The sequence below is a fragment of the Aotus nancymaae genome, unplaced genomic scaffold, assembly GCF_030222135.1.
Source record: "Aotus nancymaae isolate 86718 unplaced genomic scaffold, 86718_ANA_hifiasm-v0.15.2.pri h1tg000020l, whole genome shotgun sequence".
Lineage (NCBI taxonomy): Eukaryota > Metazoa > Chordata > Mammalia > Primates > Aotidae > Aotus > Aotus nancymaae.
Genome location: NW_026988432.1, coordinates 4,008,336 through 4,017,199, shown reverse-complemented (window position 1 = coordinate 4,017,199; position 8,864 = coordinate 4,008,336). Strand labels below are relative to the sequence as shown.

General features: G+C 47.7%; 1 long non-coding RNA gene across 1 annotated transcript; it reads left to right on the top strand.

Annotated features, from left to right (window-relative positions):
* The first annotated feature begins 16 nt into the window (after positions 1-16).
* On the top strand, positions 17-5,472 carry LOC135276049 (uncharacterized). Its single transcript, XR_010343600.1, has 2 exons — positions 17-70; positions 5,202-5,472. It is a non-coding gene; the product is annotated as an uncharacterized LOC135276049 (long non-coding RNA).
* Positions 5,473-8,864: the final 3,392 nt, after the last annotated feature.

Here is an 8,864-nt window from a genome sequence, read left to right as displayed (position 1 = left end):
CCACTTTTTTTTTTTTTTTTTTTGCACTTTCTTCCCAGGAAGACGAGCTCCCCACTTCAACGGAATCCTGGTAAACTGAATCCCCTTTCTCTTTGGGGACTGGTTCCTCTGACTACATATCTTTAATTGCCACATTGTACCCCGCTTCTCCCCTGAGCGACCGCCTGGTGCCCCTGCCCCCTGCGCTTTTTACCGCACCTGCTCCCCGTCCCCACCCGTTTACCTCTCCACCAGAACCGCGCTACTGAGTCTCACCCCAACGTGAGTTTTTCCGCCCCGCTCACCCCCGCCCCCCGCCCGGCCCCGGCAGTGAGATCCGGAGCGTTCGGAGAGTCGGGGGTCGAGGACAGTCAGGGAGTTCTGGGACGACCCAGCCCTTCCCTTCCCACGGGCACCCCTGAATCAGACCCCTCGCCGTCTCCCAGGCTGCGAAAACTCGCGGGCGTCCTTCTCAGGGCTACAAAGAGCTGCTCTCTGGAAACACTCCCTGTCACCGGGGAGGACACGTCTACCACGTGTGTCTAAATCTGTATTTACAGATTCGCGGAGTAATCGGGGGCTCAGGCAACGGTGTTCGCATCCCAATCGTTCTGTAAAGCAGGCTGGCCGCGGGCCCACAGGGCGTCCCAGGTTCTCACCAGCACCCCTCTCCCACCCCACCCAGGGATGCTTCTCACTCCCCAAACGCCTTTCTCCAGACAGGGGGAGGCGGCGCCGCCCCGGGGGAGCTGTCACAGCTGAGGGGCCGTGAAAGCCGCCACGCCCCGCGGCTTCTGCATTCACCGAACAAAAGCGTATTCAGTGCCCGGTACCGGGCAGCCCATCCCGGGTCGCCCTCTCGCCTGCCCTGCGCCTGAATTTCACATGACCCGGTCCCGGGTTTAGAGATAATAGAAACGTGCCCTGATGACAGTGTGCTGTGATTGTCCCACAGGAGCTGGCTTCTTGCCCTTGTCTCTTCCGCAAACTTGCTGGTTTAACTTTGTTTTATGACTGGCTCGGTGGTAGGAGTCCCCAGGAATGACCATCAGGTTAACAAATCCTGAGCCCCAGGAAGCACTTTGAGCACACTACAAATATTCCCCGAAGGCAACAGACCTTTAGGATTTGGATGTCACTCACTCAGGAGCACTAAGGAGTAAGGCCAGGTGAAGGTCCCTCTGTGTGAAGGTTCCCCCACCTCCATCCATCCCAGCACAGCCAAGCCAGAAGCACCATGTGTGAATATTTTCATGGGCTGACTGTATGGAAACTTTGTGGTTTCATTTCAAAATAGGTGTGGAGCATAGAAAGTGTCCTAGGATGCTGCTGGCTCACAGCTGCAATCCCAGTGCTTTGGGAGGCCAAGGCAGAAGGATTGCTTGAGGCCAAGAGTTCAAGACCAGCCTGGGCAAAAATAAATAAATAAATAAATAAATATATATATATATATATATATATATATATATTTACAATCATCAACAAAGTTAGCTGGGCATGGTGGTGTGGGCTTATAGTCCTAGCAGCTCTGGGGGTGAAGGCAGGAGGCTTGCTTGAGCCCAAGAGTTTGAAGCTGCGATGACTATTATTACACCATTGCACTCCAGCCTGGACGACAGACGCTGTCTCTAAAAGGAAAAAAAGAAATCTCAACTTGACGTGAAGTTGTTTCCCTTTCCCAAGAATGTTATTTGGAGTGGGGAGAGGGCATGCAGGAACGGGAAGAATGAGAGGAGGAGGTGTGACCTCTTATCCTTTAAAACATAAAAATGGAAACTACGGGGAAAAGCAGAACTTGAAATCAAAATTAGCCCCATTAAGATCTACATGTTGTTTTGCTTTTGTGGGTTTTAAAAATCTGTTATTAAGTATACTTGTTTTGGCATTTTATAAAGCATTCAGAAGAAAATAAAAGTATAATCCCACAAAAAAGAAATCCTTTTAATATTTAGCACCATTTTAACACAGAAGTGATAGTACTCTCTAGAGCGAAAATAAAATCTTCAGACCAAAGGCCCTACACGAGGCTGCCTCCCTGTTGTATGGTCCGTGCACTGCACAAAACCTGGTGGGGCTGAAGTCCACCAGGGCTCAGTTCACCAAGCCTTTTCCTGGGAGTGAGGAGGGAGGCAGAAAGGGACAGCTGACTAGAAGCGGCAGCTTTATTTTGCCTATCTAAATGGAGCTTTTAAAATTTATTATTCACAAAAGGTGGCTTACATACCTCAGTACTAAAGATATTCCCCTAGAGCAGTAAAAAAAATAAACAAACAAATAATTGCATTATTTGTTGCACATTGTTACCACCAGCAGGGCTCCACATAATTCAGGATGACTAGCAGCCATGGGAAGTGGGGGTTTGCAGATCAGAGGAAGGGTGTGGGCAGAGCTGGGGGAGTGGCCTGGCCCTGTGTTGCGTCACATCAAGTTGATCTAAATAGGCTTTGACTCCTTAAAGAGAGTATACAATTCAAGAATGGCTTCCTCCCTACTCCCTTACCCAAAACTATGAAAACGGAAGTCATAATATTAAAAATGACTGAGTATAGTGATCCCTCCAACCAAAATATCAAAGTTAATTTAAACAGAAGTTCGCAAGGCAGTTTTCATTTGCCTTGAAGGAAATGGAAAGTTAGCTCTGTAGAACCACATGAGCCAACAGTCCTGGAGGCAGATGAAAGGCAGCCAGGGCTCTCGGACCCAGGACTCAGGACCCACCCCTGTGCCCTAGTCTTGGGCACCTGCCAAAATGCACCAGTGTGGACACATGGTGTAATGAGGGTTGGCTTGCGTTCATAAAGTGGTATTTCTTCATTTATTTCCTCCATTAGCCGGCAGGAGCCTTCAGGGTAGGACCTTATTTTCTTCTCAGCACCTCATATGCACCTGTCTCAAATGTCTCCTACATCAATGATGGAATATGGGTACCAGCATTTCCTCTGCAAGATCAGAAAACTTCCAGTACCCTGAAGAACTGTCCTTGAGAAAGTGCTTTTCACACATAAGCATTTATTTCTGATTTCTGATTTCCTGAGGAGAAGTTGAACGACCCAGACACACCCCAGGGTCAGGAAAACTTTTGAAGACACCACCTGGGTTCTGAACTCATCTCCTGACATCTGACCTTGTGACTGGGAGCAGAACAGGACTATTTTGCTCATAAGCTATGGGTTCTGAACTCATCTCCTGACATCTGACCTTGTGACTGGGAGCAGAACAGGACTATTTTGCTCATAAGCTATCACTGGAAGACAAAGTAAAATTCGATAGTTTCCTGACCGGGGATAGCCCAGACAAATAGGGTTATTCATGCTCACGCTCCTACATTTCTGTGAGCTTGTGGACGTGAGCACGTGAAGGTATACATGTCATGGCCGTTTCTTGCCCCAGGCCAAGAAATTTTCCAGCATTTACCAACTTTACCAGTCATTTGCAAGCGTTATAATCAGAACAAGATTTTAGTTCATGCTCACTTTTGCTGCGACCCCTTTTGCCCCATTAGGACAGTGGCTACCACACACGCACAGTGGGGAGAGTGTAAGAAATGGTGGCCTCGGCCAGGCACTGTGGCTCACGCCTGTAATTCCAGCACTTTGGGAGGCCGAGAGGCGTGGATCACCTGAGGTCAGGAGTTCAAGACCAGCCTGGCTAACATGGTGAAACCCCGTCTCTACTAAAAATACAAGAAATTAGCCAGGAGTGGTGGCAGGCACCTGTCATCCCAGCTGGGAGGCTGAGGCAAGAGAATCACTTGAACCAGGAAGGCGGAGGTTGCAGCGAGCCAAGATCGTGCCAATTCACTCCAGCCTGGACTAAAGAGCTAAACTCTTGTCTCAAAAAAAGAAAGAAAGAAAAGAAAAGAAAAAGAAATAGTGTCCTCTTTCAGAAGGGGAGCAAGTTTCTGGTCACCAGTGAGGTGGAGGAAGAGTAAGCAGAGACCTTAAAGGACTAGCCAAGCCATCTCTCCTGAACCACACCCCGTACTTTACAAAGGTCAATTACATCACCTTTATCCAGATACTTACCTTGCTTTCCTCTTAAGTGAGATCAGCCCTTTTTCAAGTGAGAATTTTGTTTAGAGAAGGAGAAGGTATTTTGTGTCTGAGGCAAGCCTGAGGGTTGTTAGCAGGGAGAGGGTATCCTGGCTGTGGCTGTCAGCGGGAGCCCTTTACAGCCAGAGGACAGAGCTCCAAGAAGTGGGGCGGGGTGGGGGTGGGGGGACGCCAAAGTAGTAGCACAAGGTGGAGAATGCAGCTTAGGCTGACACCAAAGAAAGGTTTATTTTGCAGTTTTGCCTAGGGCCCTGAAACTGTCTAGTTTGTAAAACTTATGAGCTGTTCTGCACTGATTTGAGATAATTAGGAAGTTTTGTAGGATATAGGCAAAGATTTAGCATCAAGATGCTCTTTAGAACAGAGTCTGTAATAGCAACATTGGCAGTAACCTACCTACTGTGCCCCATGAGGACAGGTGAAATAAGCCTTAGTCCTCCGTCGGTGGGAAATGATGCCGGCATAAAAACTGTGATGTGAGATGTACGTTGACAGGAAATATATTACGGGAGAAATTTGTCGTTTCTATTCATCCTGCGCCTTTTCCCCTTCTCCTTGCACAGAGCTTCCTTGGGGAATCACACCAAGCTCTGACCCCACCTGCAGCACCAGCCCGGGGTGGGCCCCAGATCCCCGGGCTGAGATCAGCTTCTCATTTTCAGGCAGCCCAGACCCCAGTGGGCCAATCCTAGCCAAGAACGAAGGCTTCTCAGGCTGAGATGGCCAGGCTCTGAGGAGGTGGTGGCTAAGAGTCACCATGAGGGGACAGTCTGCTGCAGGGGAGGCCAACGCAGAGAAAGGGGGAGGAACTGAGACTGACTGCTGAGGACGCCCTTTGAGTTGTCGACTTTCCAGTTACCCAATGATACATTCTCTTCGTGGCTTAAGCAAGTTTGGGTTGGGTTTCTGTCATTTACAACAGAAAGAGTCTTGACCAGTGCAGATGTTGATGATATCATGAGAGAAAAAGCAAGTTCCAAAACATTATGTTCCATGTGATTTCATCATACTGGTGTTTTAAAGCACACCATATACTTAATGCGATGTACACACACACACAATCTGAAAAGTGGCATGAAAATGTTGATAGTGTTATCTCCAGGTAGAGGGATGGCAGGTGATTTTTATTTTATTCTTTTTGCTTATGTCAGTTTTCTAATTTTATTTCAGATAAGCCCACATTATTTGCGTAATAGTGAAGCAGTCTTTTTTAAAAAGAAGAATTACCCGAAGAGACTTGGATATGGGAGTCCTGGCCTCTGTCTGGTCTCTGCAGCTGCTCTTTTGAGTGGGACGTAGGAGAGAGATGCAGCCTCGGCTACACTGGACCACTTTGAAAGACTTACTGCTTCATCTGCTGTGATCTTCCAGCCTTGTTCATTTTTCTGTAATAAAGTTGAACTTGGTAGGAGTTCATTCATTCATTCATTCATCCAGAGCACTACTGAGCACTTCTCCTTTGGTGTCCAAGATATAAAGATGGGAGAAACTGGGCGCAGCCCTCCTTGGTGAGGGAAACCATCAGGCAGATCTCTCCAGCGGGTTCTGTGCAAAGGGAGATGCTGCATCTCCATCACCGTCTGTTCCCTTCCACTAGCCCTGCCCCACCGGCCTCTGCCAGGGCTGGCTCTGCTGCTGCCCTCACGAAGGACAGTCCCAGGGCCGCTTGTGAGGTCTTGCACTCCAAATGTCCATAAGGATTCCCAAAAGGACCAGGGTGGGAGCCATAGCAGAGGAACAGGAGTGGGCCAAGGCACAGGATCCTATCATTTTTCTTTTTCTCCTGAAGGCTTTTAATCTCATCATCTTGCAGGCCTGAGTAAGTTTCTCAACCAGGAACGCAGGACAACAGCTCTTGCCCCTCCTGCTCCTGCCTGTATGACGAGAGGATACAGATTCTTGAGCCTCATGCCTCCTCCCTTTTTTCTTTTTTTTGAGACTGGGTCTCGCTCTGTTGCCCAGGCTGGAGGGCAGTGGTGCAATTTTAGCTCACTGTAGCCTTCAACTCCTGGGCTCAAGCAATCCTCTTGCCTCGGCCTCCCACAGTGCTGGGGTTACAGATGTGAGGAACTGTGCCTGGCCCATGCCTCCTTTATAAGGGAAGGGGGATCATAGATCTTCCATACCTTAGGTCTTCAGACTACTGGGTTATAGTCATCATCATTTTTATATATTAATTGATTGATTGATTTACCTTGAGACAGGGTTTCACTCTGTTGCCCAGGCTGGAGTGCAGTGCCATCACCACAGTGTACTGCAGCCTCTACCTCCTAGGCCAAGCATCCTCTCACCTCAGTCTCCTGAGTAGCTGGGACCACAGTTGTGCGCCACCACTCCCAGCTAATTAAACAAAATTTTTTTGTAGAGATAGGATCTTGCTATTTTTCCCAGTCTGGTCTCAAACTCCTGGGCTCAACGGATCCTCCTGCCTTGGCCTCCCGAAGTGCTAGGATTACAGGCATGAGCTACCATGCCTGACTATCATCATTTTTAAGCAGATTTATTGAGGTATAATTTGTATACCATGAAATTCCCTGTGTTTTCGGCATAAATTCAATGATTCTCAGTACTTGTGCAGAGTTCTGCAGCCATCACCACCACTGTGTGGCTATGGAGCGTCTCTGCCATCTGGGAAGCTCCTTCCTGCTCACCTGCATCCCCTCCATGCTCCCACTTCCAGCCCAAGACAATTGCTAATTGGTCTCTACAGCTGGGTTTTTTTGGACGTTTCATATAAGTAGAATCATATAGCAGCGTCTTTTCACCTGGCTTCTTTCACTGAATGCTTTTCAGGGTCATCCGTGTTGTACCAGGTATCACTACTGTGCTCCCCTTGTGTTATGACGGCATTCCATTGCATTGTTTGAATACAGCCCTAGTGTTTATCCACTCTTCAGTTGAGGGACATTTGAATTGTTTCTACTTTTTGGCTATTGTACATAGTGTGCATAGTGACACATATGCGTGTGTCTTATGTGGACATATGTTTTTATGTCTCTTAGAATTCCTGAGCCTTATAGTACATATATGTTTCACTTAAAAAAGATGCCAACCTATTTTCCAAAGTGGTTGCACCATTTGACATTCCCATCAGCCACGTCTGAGGATTCCAGTTCCTCCGTATCCTCACCAACACGAATTATATTCCTTATAGCCATCCTAGAGGGTGCAAGGTGGTATTTCATTCTGCATTTATGTTTCATTTCCCTGTGAAGAGTCATCACTTTTATTTTCAATAGCTAGAAGGACCCGGCAATTTAAGTAATTATTATTTCATTGCCTTCAGCTGGGTCCTTTTATGATAGAATCACATTTTAGGAATTTCAGTCCACATTCTCTCCACTTTGTGGCACTGCCTGGGTTTACATAGTGGCAAGAGCCTGCACAAGAGATGAGGAGAATACTGTTTGTCGTGGAGTTACAGGGGGATCTGCAGCCCCAGAAAGCGGGGTGCCTGATCTTCATTGCGGGTGCCACAGGGATTCCAGCTCCCTGGAGTACACATGAACACAGTGCTAGCCTTTGGTCTTGGAACACCAACAATACTGACGAAGGCCTGGGAAGTGGAAATCTGAGGGTGCTTAGCGTTATCTGCTAGGCATACCTCTAGAACCACTCACTGGAGTCTTTGCTGTTCTGTTTTGCGATGCTTCTGTTGTTTTCTGAGGTTGGCCAGAAACCTTTGCACAAAATGAAGCACTTTGTTCCTTATAGGGCTCAGCTTGGCTTTTAACCCTCTGAGATTTCCTAACCACCCACAGTTGCGCTGTATTAATTAGGATGAAGCCTTAGGAAATTCCTAACTTTTTTTTTTTTTTTTTTTTGGCCGCCCTTCTTGTATTTTCATTCCAACTGAGGAACAGCTGCTGGTTGAGATTTCCCTCCAGTGCAAGGGAGAGCCAGGAGTCCTACTGATGCTTCTCCTTCCCACCCTCACCCCCACATACACGGCACTGTCTTCATGCAAGCGCGTGAAGACTCCCATCAAGCCCATTCTACTCATGCAGAAGCACGACACGCAGGGAAACATATCATGCTATTTGGCTTTGGAACTCTCACACCAGGTCCTTAGGAAAAATTGACATCCTAGAATTTGTCATTTCTCTTTCAGCAAATAACAGGCAACTCTTGCAGAGAGCAGTGTTCTACTGTTAAGTATGCCTGAGAGAGCCCGTAGCCTGACCTGCTCATCTGAGATGAAATCAGGACCAATTGGGTGGGTTCCTCCCAGCAGCAGATGGAAGGAGAAGGCTCTTTACTCTCCGGTGGGCCCAGGGTGTTCACATCGGAAAAGCTGTGGAGTGTCCCATCGGCCCCATCTCCCTCACCCCCTTTAATCTCAGCTCTTCAGGTGCTGGAAGATGGCACTGGCTTCATCAGTGAAGACTGCATTATTATACGGGAGAGTTGGTGCCAGCTGGCCCCACTCCCCAAAAAGGACCTCATAGTCTTCCTGCTCTCAGACAGCTTTTGCTCAAACACAATCCTCCTGGGAGCCCTTAAATCCACCAATGACATCGAAATCTACCTAACCTCCTAATACAGAAAGCCGGGAAAATCCTCAGTTCTACCCCTCTCTCACACTCAACACCAGATTTTTAAAGATAGAGTATTTTAAAAGAAGTTTTAGATTTGCAGCAAAATTAAGAAGATCCAGAGATTTTCTGTATACTCCTGCCCTCTGGCATGCACAGGCTCCCTCATCGCCCACATCTCCCACGAGAGTGGTACATTTGTAACCATCAGTAAACTTACACCGAAGTTCATAGTTTACATGAGGGTTCACTCTTGGTGCTCTACATGCTATGGGTTTGGATAAACGCATGACATGGA